Source organism: Carassius auratus, chromosome 50 (assembly GCF_003368295.1).
Source record: "Carassius auratus strain Wakin chromosome 50, ASM336829v1, whole genome shotgun sequence".
NCBI lineage: Eukaryota > Metazoa > Chordata > Actinopteri > Cypriniformes > Cyprinidae > Carassius > Carassius auratus.
In genome coordinates, this window is record NC_039292.1 from 13,298,230 (window position 1) to 13,319,699 (window position 21,470).

A 21,470-nucleotide genomic window follows, 5' to 3' on the forward strand; every position below is an offset into this window, starting at 1 on the left:
ATCTAAAGCACTCTCGGCACTTGAAACATGACTCTGTATTATTCTGCGGGAATAGTTAACGTCAATGGAAAACTCATAAACTTCAGACGCGCTGTTTAATGCAGGTATTCATGCAGAACTAAAAGGAATGATATTAGATCAGTGGAATAACTGACAGTGACCTGATTATGTCTGTCACTGGTCATCTAGTATGTATTATTCAGATTTGATTGGTGCTGTCTGCGAGAGAATTATCTGTTTTCAATCAGTTTTTTCTAGTGTATATTTTCTAAGGGTGGAAGTGCTATATAGACTGGACTAAAGAATGTTTTTAAGCACATTGTAGATTTATGTAGCCAACCTTTGATAAGAGGCATCAAGTCTGGTTAAAATTACATCATATTCTGGCAAAGAACCGTCCATTTGACTGACACGTTATGCAACCAATCAGAGTTTTTGTTTTACAGCCTACAGTTATATATATATATATATATATATATATATATATATATATATATATATATATATAAAAGAATGATTGAGAATGATATTATTGGTAAAAAAAAAAATATTTAGCATTGGGTGGCAATAAATAAGATTTTTTTTTTAAAGAGCCAGTAAGATGAAAATTCTAAGCTTCCTATCACTGTTTATAAGTCCTGTACATTAGGTTTAAATCCATCCAAGGTTAAAAAACATTGTCATTTTGTCAAAATATCATTTTAAAATTACCTCAATTCTCAGAGATCCCTAAACGGTTCGCACGAAGCTGTTCAAAAGATTCCGTTTCCTTAAACCCCACCTTTCGGTAGCATACTGTGTTCTGATTGGTCAACTAACATATTCAGGTTTGATTGGTTGTTCCGCACACACCTCCACAGTAAACTATGCGTTAGCATCTGTTTGGGGTGAATTATGTCTTATTCCTCTCATCGCGAAGCAAACAATAAAATAAAAAACTTGAACAGTCTCGCTGCTTTTTCTTCTGTGTGTGCCTATTCAAGCTGCGCGCTTCACTTTGAACCTGAATATTGCGTTCAGCTCGGGGGCGTGGTCACATATAACGAAGGGAGACATGAAAAACAGACATAGCGTTGTTTTCATATGGATTACTTTATCACAGAATATCTGTTTTCGGCTGCACTTGTTTAGTTTTAAAGTCATTTTTTAAGCTTTCTATAAATATCTCTCTCATGTCTCTTCATTGAGTATTCACGGAGTTACACTTCATTTTAATGACGTGTTTGCACATGGCGATCAGCGCAGACAAAGGCTGCAGACAGCACACATACTGATAAGACGCTCAGGAGAAAACAAACACATAAATTCATAATCATACTTCACGTTGTGATTCGGAGATGCTCGTTGTTCTAAATAAAGTTGGTAATGAACCCTCTTTTATGGCCAAACGCTTTGAAAATCCCGCTGTACTCACCGAGATTAGAAAAGCAGTGAAATGTTGTGAACCGAACAAAAGGGGTTTGTTGTACTGCTCTGGTATTGTGGTAAAAATACATTTTAGCCATTGGTTCTTCTGATCTTCATTCTTTGGCAGTGAAAATAAAACAAACGGTCTCCTCGACATGATGCTATCACACCAACCAGAGCGTCTGTGTCTGTGTGTGGGGGGTGGGGCAGGTCAAAGTTTTGTTTCTCTCAACACGGTAGGCGGAGATTATTATGCAAAGTGCTCCTAGTGACGTACATAGAGATGGGGAAAAGATTTGAAATCTATAACGACTCGTTTCAGCGATTCAGAGTCGACTCCTTACTTTAGAAGCCAATAACTTTATAAATCGTGTACTTTTTGGTTTAATTAGTTTGCACATTGTTTACACTGATGGACAGCTACATCATACACTGTAATACAGGTAATTTTTGATTTCCCATCTGTGTGGCTCTTTAAATATATATTTTTAAATTTACTCAATGATATATATTTAGCAACATTAGATATATTTAGTAACATTTAAATACTATTATTAGTTTTTATTCATTTATTTCATAAGTTATTTTTTATATTTTTCATTTGAATTTAAGTTTTAGTAATTTTGCTGTTTTTATCATTAGTTTGAGTTTTTATTATTTTTATTATAAGTTATTGTAGTACATAACGATAATAATAAAAATAATTTAAAACCTATTTGCTATTTATTTAATATCTATTTCTGTTTTATTTCAGTTAATATATCATTCAATTTAGTATTTTATTTTGTTATTTTAAAATACGCTGTAAAATGTGTCAAATTAACAGTAATTTACTGCCAACGGGTATCCAATAGTTGCTGTATTTCAGGCCACAGTAAAATTAGATTTAAGCATATTTTGAAATCGAGTACAGCATAATATAGTCATAAAATATGTATATTTATGTATGTTTATGTGTATATATATATATATATATATATATATATATATATATATATATATATATATATATATATATATATATATATATATATATATATATATATATATATATATATATATATATATATTCAATGACACAAGTTATTGCTTCACACCAGCTTTATTCAGGGTTCATCTTGTACAATTCATATCTGAACTTGAATAAAATACTGTATACAGATTTACCATTATAAAATTATAGCCTACTAGTAAACAAGGGAAGTCGTGGCCTAATGGTTAGAGGGTTGGACTCCCAATCGAAGGGTTGTGGGTTCTAGTCTCGGGCTGGACGGAATTGTGGGTGTGGGGAGTGCATGAACAGTTCTCTCTCCACCTTCAATACCACGACTTAGGTGCCCTTGAGCAAGGCATCGAACCCCCAACTGCTCCCCGGGCACCGCAACATAAATGGCTGCCCACTGCTCCGGGTGTGTGCTCACAGTGTGTGTGTTCACTGCTCTGTGTGTGTGCATTTCGGATGGGTTAAATGCAGAGCACAAATTCTGAGTATGGGTCACCATACTTGGCTGAATGTCACTTCACATTTTAAAATCAAAATAACATTGTGCCAGTAGAAATTAAATGGTGGAAATATAAATATAAATGTTTGAAGTATTTAAGTAGTTAATTAGTGAGTGTATACAACAGTAATCAGATACATATCGTCTGAAAACATAAAAAATGGTTGTCTTTATCGCGATGAGTCTTCCTACCTATCTCACATTGGTCCATATATTGATGGATATCAGTGTAAAGCAAACAGAGTATGATGAAATTATTTGGCCTGTTCAGCTAATGCTCTAGTGTCCAGCTTGCGGGCAGATGCTCTTGTTTGAAACGTGGGCCTCGATAAAAAAACCCAAAGCCTCTATCCTCTTTGATCGCTTAACTCCCCTTCTCTCTGGGCGAGCCCATGTGAAAAAAGCATCCACGGCAGATATTACTGGACGTCATCCAAGGCTGATGAAACATACGGCGGTAATCCTCAGCATTTTAGCACACAGTATGTCACGCCGTAGTGCAAACACACATCTCTGCTGCAGGTATGTGAAGAATGACTACATGGGCTCACAGGCTGAAAAAAATGCAATACAATTCTGCAAGAGTTTCTGGATGTAAGCAGCAGAAGGTGATACCAGAGTGGGTTGTTTGCTACGTGGTTGGGGACTTGAATGTGTCTATTTTTTTTCCGGATAGGGAATCGGCGCTGGCCAGGGGGAGAACACAGAATCTTTTAAATTGGTAGTTATACGTTAAGACAAGACAAGTTTATTTATATAGCACATTTCATACACAATGGTAATTCAAAGTGCTTTACAAGTAAAATAATCATTAAAAAAATCACAACAATAAAACAAGGAATTTAAAAACCCTTAATGATTTTTAAAAAGTATTTAAAATGAATTTAGTGAAGTGACATTCAGCCAAGTATGGTGACCCATACTCAGACTTTGTGCTCTGCATTTAACCCATCCGAAATGCACACACACAGAGCAGTGAACACACACACACACTGTGAACACACGCCCGGAGCAGTGGGCAGCCATTTATGCTGCGGCGCCCGGGGAGCAGTTGGGGGTTCGATGCCTTGCTCAAGGGCACCTAAGTCGTGGTATTGAAGGTGGAGAGAGAGCTGTTCATGCACTACCCCCAGCCACAATTCCATCCGTCCCGAGACTAGAACTCACAACCCTTCGATTGGGAGTCCAACCCTCTAACCATTAGGCCACGACTTCCCCTTTTAAAACGATTATACATAAAATATAGTGCAGTCAGTTCTGATGTACAGTGCTCATTCAATAAATACACAGCTAAACAGATGAGTTTTGAGTCTGGATTAAATGTGGCTAATGTTTCGGACATCTGATCTCTTATGTAAGCTGGTTGCAACTGAGGGGAGCATAATAGCTAAAAGCAGACACCCGTGTGTTTTTTTTTTTTTTTTTTTGTGAAACCTTGATATTTCTAACTGACTCGATCCTAATGATCTGAGTGGTCTGTTAGGTTTATATTCAGTGAGCATATCTGCTGTGTATTTAGGTCCTAGGCCAATCCTAACTGTGTAAGCCAATATGAGGACCTGAGGACTGGTGTGTAGGACCCTATGAAATCTGTTTTATTTTTTCCCAAATTCATTTTTTTTCCATCTTTAATTTTCAGTATTCTGTTTTTTTTTTTCTCTTTTTTTTTTTCTGGACTCCTTTAAAAAGCATGTCTGATTAATTAAAATCAGAAAACCTATACAATTTCACATGAATTTCTTAAAAGTTTAACAAAAAATATGTTTAGGGCCCTATGAAATGTGTAAATTTGCACCATATGTTTGATTATCAAATTCTGTGTTTTAGCATGTCTAATTATTTAAATACACACATAATTTATTCATACTTATTCTTAAAATAGCCTTAAGAAATTGTTTTTCCCCCTCATAAATTCTGTGTTGTGTATTTAATTTATTTCTGGTTATCCAATCAAGGCATATACAATTAATTTAATTTATCTTATCTTTTAACTATAGAAAATTAAGCAAACTTTTAGTAGTAGTAGTAGTTAGGGCTGTCAATTTTGAGAAAAATCTAATTCGAACGGATATCGAATATCATGCAATGTATACGAATATATTCGAAAAATCTACGTGCCCGCACAGACATGCCTTGCTATTAGCGAGTACGGTGTACATTTTAGGACATCCTCAGACCTCAGTCATCAAATGAAAAGGCGTCATACCTCAGACTAAAAGGCTTCAGTCATCGGACAAAACAGCATCACGCCTCGGACTGAAAAGCTTCAGGTCTCAGGAAAAACGAGGTCAGGTCGTATATATATATATATATATATATATATATATATATATATATATATAAAACCATTGGTTATTTTTCATAAGGGTAATTTTAATACTTTGCCAAAATAAAAGCTTGCTTTAAAAGGACTATCCATTATGACATGTAGGCATTTATATATTTATTTTATATTTATATATATATATTTTTTTTTATTAGCCTACAAAAAATGTTATGCATTGCAATCCTTTAATTTGTAATATTTGGCATGTTTGTGTGCTGCTGTGCGTCCCTGTGTTTGATAAGCAGCGTGTACACGCGTTGTGGACCCACCTATTCTAACACGCTCTTTAAATAACAAAGAAAAAACATTACGCCAGACTTTAGACCAGGTTTGAGTTGGTCTATGGCACAGTCTATTTTCAGCTCCTTAAAATAGCATTGTGCCAGCACTGCACCTGAACACACCTCTTTTTATAGACCAGCACTCCCATGGGCGACATGGCGCTGGATGGGAAAATGCGAACGGCGCCAGACTAAAACTAGCAAATACACTTGCACTGCGCCTTGTGTCACATTGCACCGGGTGTATGATAAGGGCCCCTAGATTTGGTTATTTTCCATTATTTGATTTAGTGGGAGCATATACAGGCAGAATAGGAACGGTGCAATAATTGAGCCTTGTGGGATTCCGCATGTCATGGACATCCACTTAGACTTAAGTTCTCTTATATTCACATAATAACCTCACCCTGTTAAGTATGACCTGAACCATCTTAGAAAGCCTAACCCAGTTTTCCAGTCTCTCTAGAAGTATGTTATGATCGACAATGTCAAATGCAGCACTGAGATCTAGTAATACCAGCACTGATATTTTGCCAGCATCAGAATTAAAGCGTATATCATTTACTATCTCAATGAGCGCTATCTCTGTGCTGTGATAAAGTCAGAAACCAGATTGAAAATTGTCCAGGGATCCGTTTTAGTCGTTCTATAGTTCTATAGCTCAATATTGTGTTATCAAGATTGCTCTTTTTCAGAAGAGGCTTAGAAACTGCAGTTTTCAGGGAGTTTGGGAAAAGTCCCAGGAAGAATTGAGCCGTTCACCACTTCTAAGAGAGCTTCTAAACAGTTACAGGAAATATGTCAAGATAGCAGGTTGATGATTTGGTCAAGGTGCTGTGCTATTCCTTCCAAATTTTTGCTATCAATTGCTTCAAAAACAGGCATTTTAGAAATTGCGGTCAAATCTGTCTGAACTCTGCATAATTTGAGGATGTGCTAATTGCCTTTCTTACTGTATATTATTGATCTTCTCAGAAAAGAAGGAAGCAAAAATGCAATGAAGCAGAACAAACTCATTGCATTTGCTGTCAGAGAGGTTGTCAGTCTCTTAACAGTAGCAAAAATAGTCTGCGTGTTTAAGTTTTATAGATGGCATAGTGAATTATAAGTTTTGACTTCCGACACATCCGCTCATCTTATCTACAGTACATTGCCTTTTTTTCTGCATTGGCTTTTGCTGTTGATCTTCTCCAGGGTGATTTTTGTCTGCTAGTCTTCTTGCTGACTTTCACAGGAGCAATATCATAAATTACATTAACGTAGCAGAGATCAATGTACGTAGCAGAGATCAATGTATCAAAGAAAATACAGTGATCAGATAGTGCTGCATCCTTAATAACAATGGGTGAAATGTTTAGACCTCTACTGATGAGTAAATCTATAGTATGGCCACAATTGTGTGTGGGTCCATGCATATGACTTCAACTTCACTTCGCACACACATTGAAAAGGAGTGGACCAACCTGCTGTCTATAAAAAACAGAAGTGTGATGATTTAATCAGATGTTGCTTCAGGACTACCCGAAGAGCTCTCCGACACTAGGGTTGTCATTTATAAAACTCTCCGTAGATTTCATCCTAAAAGTGTACATAGGCACAAAAACTAGATTTTGCATATGCCCTAAAATTTTCACATTCATAAAGCCATGCATATGCCAGAATCTTCGCAAAAATCTCTTTATAAAATTCAAGTTAGGGTAAGTTTGTGTGGACATGCATTTGAATATCCACCTCGAAATCACCATATATGGAGCTTACAATGCCTAGCTTTACTATGCATAAACTCATTTGCATATCATTTACATGCATACTCACATGCACGTGACACCATGTTTAACACCGAGACATTAAGGAAATATGAGATACAGACTATAATGCCATTGGTGCCAGTATCCTTGTTATGTTTTATACAGTAATAAATATATGAACAAAATGCTTTAAAGTAGTTCTCTGATATATTTTAGTTGATCTCATTCTTTTACAGTGGCCAAATAGTATTTCAATTATTTCAAACAATTCAAATAAAATAAAAATTTTAGTAGAAACAGATAGGCTCGTATTTATTGCAGTGTATTGTCTGATTCAGCATCACTGACAAAGTTAATTTTAAATAGGAAACATGCATCTTACCGTTTTCTCCAAGTTATATCCTTCAATTCCTGTATAGTGTTATTTTTCATAATGTTCGGAGATGACTTCACATGACATTAACACCTCCTGTTTGTTAATGAAATTACGTAATTATGTTGTTTGTAAAATTATGTACAAACTCAAATTCCAAAACAGTTGGGACACTGTACACATTTTGAGTAAAAGAGGAATGGAAATGGAATAATTTACAAATCTCATAAACACCTCGTTTATGTGTGTAACCCTCATTCCCTGAAGGAGGGAACAGAGACATTACTGTACGTCAGTGACTGACGAAATCGGGGATCTCGCTAGAGAGACGAATCGCCTTCGAGTGTTAACAAAATGAGCCAATGAATATTAGCGGGCAAGATTTACATCGTGCACCCCGCCCTGCAGCACGGGTATAAAAGGAGCGCGTGCGGTCGCACAAACAGTTTTTCGCTGAGGAGCCGAGACGGTGTGCCCCGGCCGTACAGCTGTAGCGATGGAGCATAAAGTCTCCGTTACCTCCTTCTGGGAATGATGGTTACATAAGTAACTGAGATGTTCGTTTTCAGTCAGTCAGGTCGACGTTACGTCAGTGACTGACGAAATCGGGGATCCATATGGAAAACGGCACTATTGCTGACCCCCTCCAGTGCCCTGCGAAAGCCAGCAAGTTCCCTCACACCAGTTGGGGCAGAAGACGGGACAGGGCTTAGGCAGAGGAACCCGCACTGCTGTTCCATACAGTGAGGATAAGATAACACTGGGAAAGCGTACCCAAGTAGGGGGACGCTGCGGAACCACATCCTGCGCATAGGAGGTACCATGTGGAATTACACATATGGACTGGCCGTAGGGCAGTGCTACATATGGAAGTCCCTGGGATAGACTCAGGCCACCTGGGGTGAGATCACTACACAGCAGAGATGGCAGAGAGACTTCTGCCAGGGAAACACCCGGGCTCACCTGGAAAGGTACCCTCAATGCCGAAAGGTATATCCAAGTTCTAGAACAACATATGCTCCCATTGAGACGTTGTTTCTTTCAGGGAAGACTTTGCATTTTCCAACATGACAATGCCAGACCACATACTGCATCAATTAGAACATCATGGCTGGGTAGAAGAAGGATCCGGGTACTGAAATGGCCAGCCTGCAGTCCAGATCTTTCACCCATTGAAAACATTTGGTGCATCATAAAGAGGAAGAAGACCTAAGACAGTAGAGCAACTAGAAGCCTGTATTAGAAAAGAATGGGACAACATTCCTATTCCTAAACTTTAGCAACTTGTCTCCTCAGTCCTCAGACGTTTGCAGACTGTTATTAAAAGAAGAGGGGATGCCACACAGTGGTAAACTTGGCCTTGTCCAAACTTTTTTGAGATGTGTTGATGCCATGAAATTTAAAATCAACTTATGTTTCCCTTAAAATGATACATATTCTCAGTTTAAACATTTGATATCTCATTTATTTTATAATCTGAATAAAATATTGAAATTTGAAACTTCGACATTGTATTCTGTTTTTATTCACAATTTGTACAGTGTCCCAACATTTTTTGGAACAGGGTTTGTAATTTCAGTATTTATCTCTAATGCGAGTGGAATAAATCTTGAAATGAAAACAGAGTTTAAAATAGTTGTGTACTTCATAACTTTTCTCACTCCATGAAAAAGAGTTTGTACGCATAGTCTAGAATGTCTATATGCTGAATACATATTTACAGCAAGTTTATTTTTTATAGATCGCGATACGTGCGTGAAAAATTACATACGCATATTTATATGCCCATTTTGTGTGTATGCAACATTTATAAATGAGACCTCAGAACCATCGTTGATATTGCCTTGAGCAAAGAACTTTTTCAGATTTATGGTTTATTTAATTCTTGCATACCTAGTTGGATAATATTTGTACTGCTTACTTACTAATTGTAATAAGCTGACATGTATTTATACAACACAAGTCTGCCTCCCTGACATTGATTTATATGTAAGCCAGAGCAGACCACAGAGAAATCTTCTGTGTGCAGTAAACTGGGAGGGCATATGGGCAGGCCTGTCACACTATATATATGTTTAATTATTAGTTTTTTAAGATAAGTGTTCGAATGATTAGCTTTATTAATCCGATGTGAAAGTTGTTTAAATAAGTTAATTTGTATTTGAATTACAATAAAAAAAAAACAAAAAAAAACGATTGTTTTAAACTTATGTTTCTAAAGATATTTAAGTATTAAATAATAATCATATCAGTCAATTAATCAGTCAAATAATAATAATTACTTTTATTCAAGCAATCAGGTTTTAATGTACCACCTTCATGTTTTGTCTCTGAAAATGACTTGATGGTAAAATATGATGTTTGTAGGCTAGAGATCAGTGATAGTTATTTTCAGCGCACATTGATATGTACAGTTAATTCTATTTTACAAATGTAGTATTTGCAAAATAAATGAATAATTTAGTATTAATGTATTGCATTGTTTACCTTTGTATGATAATTTTGCTACTGTTTTGTGTCACAATCCAAAATCCAAAAGTCGTGAAGTACTGTTTAGGGCATGCATTTGTTTGTTTGTTTATAATTGTGAAAGGCATTTATAGCCTGTGCATGGATCCAACTCCTTTAAGTTTGCAGGCGACACCATGGTGATTGGTCTTATCAGTGACAACGATGAGACTGCCTAAAGGGAAGAGATACAGCACCTGACCACATGGTGCAATGACAACAACCTGCTCCTTAACACCAGTAAGACAAAGGAGCTCATTGTGAACTTCAGGAAGAAGAAAGGAAGCACGCATGACCCCATCCACATTAACAGGATGGTTGTTGAACCTATCTCCAGCATCAAGTTCCTGGGAACCACCATCTCGGAGGACCTGTCCTGGACCACAAACACCTTCAGCCTGGTCAAGAAGGCTCACCAGCGCCTCTTCTTCCTCAGGACACTGAAGAAGAACCAGTTGTCTTCAGCCATCCGGATGAACTTTTACTGTTGTGAGATCGAGAGCATCCTGACCAGTTGCACCACAGTCTGGTGTGGAAACTGCTCAGTGGCTGACCGCAAAGCACTGCAGAGGGTGGTGAAAACTGCCCAATGCATCACAGGGACACCACTTCCTACTATTGAGGAGAAAGCGCTGTCTACGTCGAGCTTGCAGCATTCTCAAGGACTCCTCTCGCCCTCACCATATACTATTTAACCTCCTGCCCTCCAAGAGGCTCTTCAGGAGCCTCCGGACAAGGACCAGCAGAATAAGGAACAGCTTTTTTCCCTAAAGCTGTCTCCTTACTGAATTCTTCCAACTGAACACCCCCCCCCCCAACCACCACCCCCTACACATACACTTCAATACACACTCCTCACCCCTCCTCATCACTACATCTGGTTTACAACAACAATGACAGAAAAACAGTTACACTTGTTATTACTTGCACTACTGTCTTTACATTTCTACAGAATACAGAATAATCCATTTGCACACTGGAATTTTTTCTATGCACTTTTTAATATCCATTGAACTAGTATAAATGACGTTCATATGCTTATAGTTTCTGCTTATAGTGTACATACACTTATTACATAATCCATCTGTATAGTATGTTCATAGTACACCTATCTGTATATCATGCTGATAGTATTTAAAAATCTGTAAATTATGTCCATAGTACTGCCTTGTCTGTATATTTACTGTACATTTGCAATATATTGTTGACACTGTATATCCTGTACTTACTACTTATTGCACTTCTGGTTAGATGCTAACTGCATTTCGTTGCCTTGTGCCTTACATGTGCAATGACAAATGTCATGCAAAATGACAAAGTTGCATCTAATCTAATCTAATCTATAGAGGTGATGATTTAGAGCTCAAGTAAAGTGGCTGCACTTGTATGTTCTGTGTGCGTGTGTTTCCGCTAATGTACTGCATGTGTGCTCTTGTTGTCCATCACAGTGGGAAGAGCTTGGCCAGTCGTCCTTGTTTGGGATAATTGCATGTTTCTGTGGTCTGTGGTACGTTCTCTGTCTCTATGTGGCCAGGGTATCTATGTGGCAGGATCCACATTTAGGAGCACTGTCTCCACTGTCCAAATCATTCCCACTCCTTCCCTATTCCTATAGAAGTGTTTACGATTTACTAATATAATGTCCAGTGTATTTGGCTAAATTATGTTCTAGTTGCACGTGCAGTTGGTTTCCTGTGGTCTTCAATGAATTAAAGCAGGAAAATATATTCCAAAGTTAGTTAATTTATGAAACATTAAATGCACTGAAGGAAGATTAATGGTCATAAATTAGCCACTGCAGTGTGTGTGTGTGTGTTCACAGGAGTTGAGCGGTATGATAAATGGATAATCTGATTATTGGAACGAGGCCAAATCAGATGATTTATGCAGAGTGCGAATCATTGAAGTCAAGGCATTGGGGTGTCTTTTCAAAGAATTGCAATAAGCAACCGCTATGAATATTTTTTGTGCCCAGTCATTATTTTTAATGATCTGTATGAATTATCTAAAATTTCAAACTGTGTAGTTAGCCATTCAATATTTGGTTTTCTTCTTGTATTTTATCATGGTTAGGATAATATAATTCATTCTAAAGGTATTTTATATAAAATCTTGTCTCGTCTCCAGTGATATATAAAGTTCCTGAATGCTATTCTCAAGTAAAAGTACAGATATCTTACCAGAAAATTACTTTGGTAGAAGTTGAAGTCACCGTTTAGAATATTACTTGAGTAAAAGTCTTAAAGTAAATCTTAAACATACTTAAGTATTAAAAGTAAAAATGCAAGTAAATTAAAAATGGAAAAGAAGCATATATATATATATATATATATATATATATATATATATATATATATATATATATATATATATATATATATATATATGCATTCTAATTTTTTGAGACGCACCTGTATGTAGGTGTGTGTGTGTGTGTGTATGTATGTGTGCGTGTGTGTGTGTGTGTGTGAGTATATATATATATATATATATATATATATATATATATATATATATATATATATATATATATATATATATATATATATATATATATTCATTGTTCAGAAGACAATCATTGACACCCTTCACAAGAAAGGAGAGCCACAAACATTCATTGCCAAAGAAGCTGGCTGTTAACAGAGTGCTGTATCCAAGCATGTTAACAAAAAGTTGAGTGAAAGGAAACAATGTGGAAGAAAAAGATGCACAACCAACCAAGAGATCCGCAGCCTTATGAGGATTGTCAAGCAAATTTGATTCAAGAATTTGAGTGAACTTCACAAGAAATGGACTGAGGATGGGGTCAAGGAATCAAGAGCCACCACACATAGACGTGTTAAGGAATTTGGCTACAGTTGTCAAATTCCTCTTGTTAAGCTACTCCTGAACCACAGACAATGTCAGAGGTATCTTACCTGGGCTAAGGAGAAGAACTAGACTGTTGTTCAGTGGTCCAAAGTCCTCTTTTCAGATGAGAGCAAGTTTTGTATTTCATTTGGAAACCAAGGTCCTAGAGCCAGGAGGAAGGGTGGAGAAACTCATAGCCCAAGTTTCTTGAAGTCCAGTGTTAAGTTTCCACAGTCTGTGATGATTTGTGGTGCAATGTCATCTGCTGGTGTTGGTCCATTTTTTTTTAAAACCAAAGTCACTGCACTCATTTACCAATAAATGTGACAACATATTGGGGTTTCACTTGGGAACCCAATCATTTCTGAGTTTCACCCAATCATCTCCCATACCACGTTTATACCTTTTGGACGGGAGAAATGGACGATTCCTCCAAGTTGCGGCATCTTGCAGGCACAGGTGCACCACAACCGCTCTCTCCACCTGGGGAATGTCCATGTACCCACTAGCTTCCCTGCCATTGAGTGTAGTGAAGATGGAAGATGGAGACTAGCAGATTCTGGCCGTAAAAGTGGCCGTCCATGACTTTATCACCTATTCATGCACCTCTGGGAAGAAAGGAACAAGAGCATAATGTGTTTGTGAGCCGCACTCCACATTGTAGTCACCTGCAGCCAAATGCTCACGGCTGGCCAGGCAAGCATGGCTGGAGAGCACAGGAAACAACCACATCCAGAAAAAAGTGCATCTTGAAAATGACGTGAATTGCCCGTGATTTGCTCTTTTAGTGGAAACTGCTTTTTTAGTCGAGGCACCCAGAGGAATCGCTGCTTTCAGGGAGATCACTGTAACTCACCGTTACATTAACCAGGAACAACCTCGTAACACAATGATGAATGGATTTGTAGTGTAACATGATGTACTTGGCTCCGGAGCAAAGAATTGTGGATGCACACGGTCACCTTATATACCCGTGTGCATGGGGAGTGGCTCAGCATGCAAATTCCACTAGCATGTTCTCATTGCCATTTTCTCTTTAAATCAGATATGTCTGGGTTTCAAAGTGAGACACCAATATGTCATCACGAAATAACTTGTAGTGACCGACAGATAGGAAACTAAAATGCTAGTATTAGGACTGCCGGAAGTGTAAGTAATTTTAAATCAAAACTGAAGTCTTATTTGTTTGAAATAGCTTTTAACAAATTACTTAGTGTCATGTTATGTTTGTCATTTTTTAAATTTATTTAATTTTTTATTTGTTTAAATTTGTTTAATGTTTATGTAAAGCACATTGGTCAACAGCTGTTGTTTTAAATGGTGCTTTATAAAGTGACGTTGACATTGACAATGACAGATCTAATCTTCAACCTGTCAATCAAATAAACAGTATGGAACATATGAAGCTGAATATTCAATATAACACTGACAATTCAGTTCTGTTGTTTTCCCCCCCGATGATCTTCTGTTTTGTTTAGTGTTTAAAATGGTTTAATCTTGGAATGTCTGTTTACTTTATTGAAGTTTACTTGTAATATCGGTAATACTATACAAAAATATAAAAAGTTTTTCACTATCATTTTGCAAATAAAACCAAATAACCATTGTTGACATTTGCAGAAGTTAATGCAATTTAATGGCATATTTAAAAGCCCAAGTACAGACCAAAAGTTTGAACACACCTTCTCATTCAAAGAGTTTTCTTTATTTTCATGACTATGAAAATTGTAGATTCACACTGAAGGCATCAAAACTATGAATTAACACATGTGGAATTATATACATAACAAAAAAGTGTGAAACAACTGAAAATATGTCATATTGTAGGTTCTTCAAAGTAGCCACCTTTTGCTTTGATTACTGCTTTGCACACTCTTGGCATTCTCTTGATGAGCTTCAAGAGGTAGTCACCTGAAATGGCCTTCCAACAGTCTTGAAGGAGTTCCCCGAGAGATGCTTAGCACTTGTTGGCCCTTTTGCCTTCTGTCTGCGGTCCAGCTCACCCCTAAACCATCTGGATTGGGTTCAGGTCCGGTGTCTGTGGAGGCCAGGTCATCTGGCGCAGCACCCCTTCACTTTATTTAGTCATGAAAAATAAAGAAAACTCTTTGAATGAGAAGGTGTGTCCAAACTTTTGTTCTGTACTATATATATATATACACACACACACATGCACTTGTAATGTTTTGACTTCTAAAAGTTCCAATACATAAACCAATAAAGAGTTCATTATTTATTTTGTTCTCTCATGATACAATCGCTTTAAAGATTATACTTTTGCTTTTCATTACGTTGTCAGTGTCAGAATTTGCTTTGCTCTGATGGATTACTAGACTTTTTTTTTTTTGTTTCTATTTCAGTCGAAGTGAAGATAAATGCTGTCTACTTTTAATGTGCCCTGCAGGAATGTACAGAGCTTTGATGCACCCTAACATCCTGAAAAACACCTTTAACACCCACCTGGCTGACTAACCGTCCCATCTGCTTGTCTAATGCACAGCAGACTGTATACTGTATACTGTGTGTGTGGCACATTTCTTCAGGAAAGTGAGAGAGAGAGAAAATAAGTGCAGATATTTAGCTCTATAAAGGGCAATAAACAGTATAAAGGTCCCACTGCGCTCTTCACATCTTGTGCTTGAGCTGCTGTTCTCTACAGCAGACAATGCAGCCCTCTGTCTGCTTTTAATTAGGATCTGTGGTGATGTCGAGTACCGGGGGCACTAGACCGATTGTGAGAGCTGAACTGTGCAGGAACCCACCATATGAAGCCACAGTCCATAAGTCAAAGGCCCTAATAAACAATAACCACCATCTCGGCTTTGATTACCAACCACAGCAATCGCATCATGAATTGGTTATAACTCAAGGCGCCGCTACTGAAATGAGCAACTGCTTGCATTTAAGGAAGAGTGGGGTAAACTGACCCTCTCTATCTATCTATCTATCTATCTATCTATCTATCTATCTATCTATCTATCTATCTATCTATCTATCTATCTATCTATCTATCTATCTATCTTTTCCTGTCTTACGTATGTTTGCTGGACTATCTATCTGTCTGTGAGTCTGTCTACTTGTTTATATTTCTATCCATATCTCTCTATAACTATCTGTCTGTTTCTCTGTTCTGGATTTTTGTCTGTCTGTCTGTCTGTTTATCCATTTGTCTGAGCATCCGTCCCATATGTTTTTGGCTTTTGCAGTTTCTCTTTGTGTCTCAGCTGTGGTAGCTTGCTCATTTAGGGCTCTTAAACTTTTGTATGCTGACATAATTCCACTTGGGATGAGTAACTTATGTATGTGGCCTACAAAACTAGATGCATTAACATTTGGCCAAGTCATGTCTTGTATGCATAATTACACCACCTCCTGAGGCAGTTTGTGGTGTTTAAGGATTGAGTCTGTATTTGAGGACCAAAGAAAACCATATTTCCATATCCTGTCAAATCATGTCCATTCATACAAGTGACAGCTTTGACTGATGGTGAACACAATTAGAGGAGGGACTGACACAATAAATAATGCTGCACAATGGCAGCTGAAAACAAGATTTCTTCATGATGTTCTTCATGCATCTAAGCAGAGAATGTTTTAGTAACACTATTGCTTGAGTTCAGATTATTGGGCAGCATCTGGACACACAGTAAATGGTTAATCACTCTACAGTCAATCTGTAGTACCAAGCTGTGCATGAACACCTTAGTTTCTCAGGAAGGAAGGCACTGACATTCTGAGAGAACTTGTACCTGAATGTTAATTAGCCCCCCAAAAATTATATATATATATATATATATATATAAGGAGAAATTTAAAGTGAGGAACTAAAAATGGAAGTGAATGGACCCAGTCTGTAAACATTAAAATACTTTCAGTAGTATAGCCATGGAAAAATATACTAAAACCAGAAATTACTAACCATTTCTGTGTAAAGTTATTTTCAGCTTTAGAAATTCTGTACCATGAAAACCTAAACGCAAACCTTAAACTGTCTGTAATATGATTTGATATGATTTATGATTATGCTCAAATAATATGTTTTGGCAGAATAATTAATGTAGGCTCATTGCTTTTATAATAATAATTGAATTATAATTATAATAAGACATTTAAGAACTTGTAATAATATATTTCATGAACTTTTAGAATTTTATTGTGGGCAGTTATAATCTTGTGGAAGATAAATTTTAATTATGATTGAGAGCTTTTTACTATTTCATTGGATAATGTTTTTGAGAAGTATTCTAGATTCCTGTTATTAACATTTTATGTGATGTGTAATCATGAAGCCCGTCTCACGGCCAAAACCATTGCAAGCCTTGCTTTAGTTTATGCCATGGCTTTGTTTCTACAACAATCACTGCAACTTTGATTCCAGCTAAATTAGTCAAGATGGTGAGAGGAAAATAAAAGAGCAGACAGCGAGAGAACCGACCAATAACAGCTGGATTCATAATGGATGTTAAAACTGTATTAAACTGATTTGAATAAGGAATCTGTTATGGGCCGCCAAGCAGAATAGCATAGGATTGAGTTTTACCAACCTGGCTTTGGATTCGTAAAACATTTGCTTTGCAGAACTTCGCCACGTGCCAGCCATTTGACAGTATCTCATCCATTTATGTTTTAGAACTCCACAAAGTTCAAAATATTGGAAAGAATGAAACAAGAAAAACACTTTCTGGACAAAATGTAACATTTTAGCTTGGGGATTGATATTAAGATCAAAAACAGACCCCCTGTTCATGAAACAAGTTCTACTTGAGTTAAATGTAACAGCCTTTTTATCTCTGTTAGCATTTCCCAAAAGTGTATTTACCCATGTGGCAATGATGTGCTAAATTCCAATTTTTTTTTTTTTTTTTTAGCATTAACCAGACCCTCAGATTACTCATAAAGTGTCTATAAACACTTATTTAACTGGTTTTGTGCATTGCTAAACGAATGTACATGATCAAAATATTTAAAGATTAAAATTTTTAAACAAAACACTGAGTCATGCTAGAACTGCTGACTCTTCATTTATTGTAATCCCATCCCTCTTATCATCGGTCCTCCTCCAAGATCCCAATGGGAGCGTGTGACCAAGAGAAAACAGAGCTCTTCTGGCAGTGAGTGCTTAGGCACATATGGAGCTTATTGCACACCAGTCACTGCTGCCACGATCCCACCATTGCATCTCTCACTTGCTTGACCTCGAACACACATGTTCCAGGAAGCTGAGTGTACCTCTGGATGATCACTCGCTGGCCTTGCTCCTCTGGACTTACTCTCCTTTTCATTAGCTTTACAGTTGTAGTTTAGCTGACACGTTTATCCAAAGCAACTTACAATACACCTATTGTTCCCATAAAGAACCTGAAGTTACAGCCTGAAGTAAGTGTTTTGCTCGAGTACACAGTGATCTTTTGAGTCTACAAGACCAACATTTCCTTTTGAAGAAACATGCAGTTATGTGATAAGGAGTGATGACCATTCTTCCCTGCAGTGTCCTGAAGTGGTGGTAGCTGCTGGTTCTGACTGGGGCTGTTGGTTTGCATACTGTTTTGTTTTTGACTTTGTCTGTCGCTACCTGTCGCTTGGTTTTCTGGACTAATTGCATTTTCTGGAACTAATCGTTAGCCAGACATGGATTTTACATATTGGCAAAGGACCCTGCTCACATTATCTGCTTGCCATCTAGCATCCACAGTTGCACAGTAAGTCTCCATTCACTAATATCCTATTGCAAATGTGTCCATCTGTTTATCTCCAGCTATAGATGTCACTTTTAATGCTCTCAGTAGACAGCCTCCTATTATAATCATCTTCATTCTGCCCTATTATTACTCACTGTGAAATAACTCTGAGTCATGACAACTTTTGCAGGAAATCTGGTCCCATAATTAATCTAAGATCAGCAGACTCATCCAGACCCCTGTTCATGTTGTATTAGGCTCTGAATAGTTTAAACACTCCTTTCCTCAGTATTTTACAAATAAAATTAATTATATATTTTTTCCACTTTTATGCCAAAAGGTCTTTCACATTCAACCCCTTCCCAAATGCTCTGAATAGTTTCTGTCTGGAAGTTATCTGTTATTACTTTTTACTTGAAAAATTGTATTCTTCCTTTTGCGACAGCTCCACTAAAATTTATTTCGCAAACATGTCTTAGATCCATTTGATTTCAGTAATTATTGACCAATTCATGATATTTCCCACCTGGTCATACTCCCTTAGAATTTGTTGGCTTCTTATATACATTTCCTTCATTTCAGTAATCACCGTTTCTAGCCAAATGTGCAATACTGAGATGGCTGTCCTCTGAGTTGTCAATGATCTCCTCTGTGTATTCTGGCACCCCTAGTTGTATAATGCTTTATAATCACCTCACTTTTTGACTAATCAGTGGGAAAGAGACTCAAAATACTTGATTTTGCTCTTACAGATAAGTGTCATACATCATTCAAAACTGTCTGCATTCGAAAAGTGTCTGCTTTTATTTTTATCAACAAAATGATGTGCTTTTGTAAAATAAAGAAAAAAAAAAGGTGCACTTTCTGTCATCTCTGTCACCGTGAACTTCTTTCTGAAACACCACAAAAAAATTCACCAAAATGCAACAAATACTACATGGTCATTGTCACTTTTTCGCATTCGACCTTTCTAACACAAAACATGTTTTAAAAAGTTAAACTCCGTATAAGGTCAATTCTTGTTTCTAAACACATTCTAAATGTTAGAAATGCATTGCTAAAACATTGCTAAAAAGACTGTGAACTATGTAGTACTGTTTTGCACCATTTTAGTGTTTAGAATATTTTGGGTGGGGCTAAAATCATGACTCGATGATGCAGTGGTGCCTCTGAGCAAGACCCCTCCCCTTGCACTAAGAGGTGTGTTCGACTTCAAGCAGCGCCGCGCTGACCAATACCGTGTGACATCAACGTACAGTGAGAGCTATAGTGAGCAGAATTTGCTTTTGAATCGCTCTCATGCTACTTTATGTCACACACAGATCGTTCTGCATAGTATTGCTTCAAGTCCAACACAGCTAATAACTACAGTGCATTAGCATCAGTGGTTGACATGCTCAATCAAAAGATACTGTCATTACCGTTAGTAACTACAGCCGAGTTTGCTAGCTAGCTTTGCCTTCGTCACGTAAATGCAAAATACCTGGTTGCTATAATTTGCAAAACAGCTCAGTCTCCTTATTGAAACTAAGCTGCTAGAGGAAGCATCCATTCAGGCTGACAGTTAAGAGAGAACTTTCCCATGAGTGGGCATGGGTTCAACACAGACAGCAGACACTCCCCCAGTGTTTGTGAGCAGTTGTTAATAACACATTTTTATGTGGTGTGACAGACTTCAGTGAATGAGTGAGCAGGATGTACTCAAAAGTCCTGTGAAAAAAATGTTCTGGATGTTTTGTGGCCTTATTTTAGTGACTTTATTTTTTTTTTCACTAACCACACATAAATGTTTTCTCCAAAAACACAAATTTGTACATACATGCTGATACATACTATTGCATCCCAGTTTGCTGAATAAGGTGTAATCAGACTTTAGCCTTTAATATGTTTATAAGAAACTGAAAAAAGCAAAAATGTCTGGTCGTGTCAAAACATTTCCATGGTCCAAAAACACCCTCAGACCCCAGAGGCTTGAAAATTCTTCGTATTGAAATATGCCACCAAATATGAAATATGTTCTAACTGACTTAAATACTTGAGGGTTTGTTGAAAGAACAGAAGAAATCTTGGAAATTTCAGTTAAAGTGGATTCATGGTTCTCAATATCTATGGTTCATGGTTCTCCAATCCAGTTTGCTGTGTCCCAATCCCACATTAAATGTGATGATAATCCGCAGAGAAACTAAAGAAAGGAAAGGAAGATGAACATCAGTGATAAAGACAGAGCGATTTTGCCCTGGACAAGCTAATGCGAATCTGTCATCCGTTTTTGTGAAAAGAAAAGGAAAAAAAAAAGAGACTTTCAGGAACTTCTCCTTATAGAGATTCATCACCTCCTTTAAAAAGTGTCCCGCAGGTGTGTTTCCCTTTTCCAGCTGCTGAGAGAGACAGAAATAGAAAGTGTGTACAGGAGTGGAGAGTGAAGACTAGACACAGAAGAACTCTGCAGAGGAAAGCTGTTGATAGACTGAGAGGTGGTAGCACCAGATGTTTTGAGTATTTGTAGGAAAAAAATAAATAAAATTGATGGAAATTTTAGCAAAGATAGAATTGAATAACCCAAACCACCCCCCACAAAAAGAGAAAAAAAGAAAAAAAAGGTTTCTCAAGCTTGGGACAGTCCTGCCAGCTTCACTTATCATTCTGGGCTGGGCTAAGTTCCCTCTCTCTTCAGTAGTTCTCTTCTCTCTTTCGCCCTCTCCTTGCATTTGAGTGTAATGAGAGCCATGCGGTGAGTTGTGGATGAGCGACGTCAGTTTGTAAGAGTGAGAGGAGCGGGACGGGACGGGACGGGAAC

General features: G+C 37.3%; 1 protein-coding gene across 6 annotated transcripts in view; it reads left to right on the plus strand.

Moving 5' to 3' along the window:
- Positions 1-21,470, plus strand: part of LOC113067075 (uncharacterized) — a 254,208-nt gene that overhangs the window by 162,040 nt on the left and 70,698 nt on the right. For 2 of the 6 annotated variants that reach the window (XM_026239306.1, XM_026239308.1), the window contains exon 1: positions 17,232-21,470. This exon is cut by the window's right edge and continues 41 nt beyond it. The exons of the other annotated variants lie outside the window; for them this stretch is intronic. The gene's annotated coding sequence lies outside the window, so the exon portion shown is untranslated. Of the gene's footprint in view, positions 1-17,231 lie in introns of those variants that run through there. 6 annotated transcript variants of the gene reach the window in all.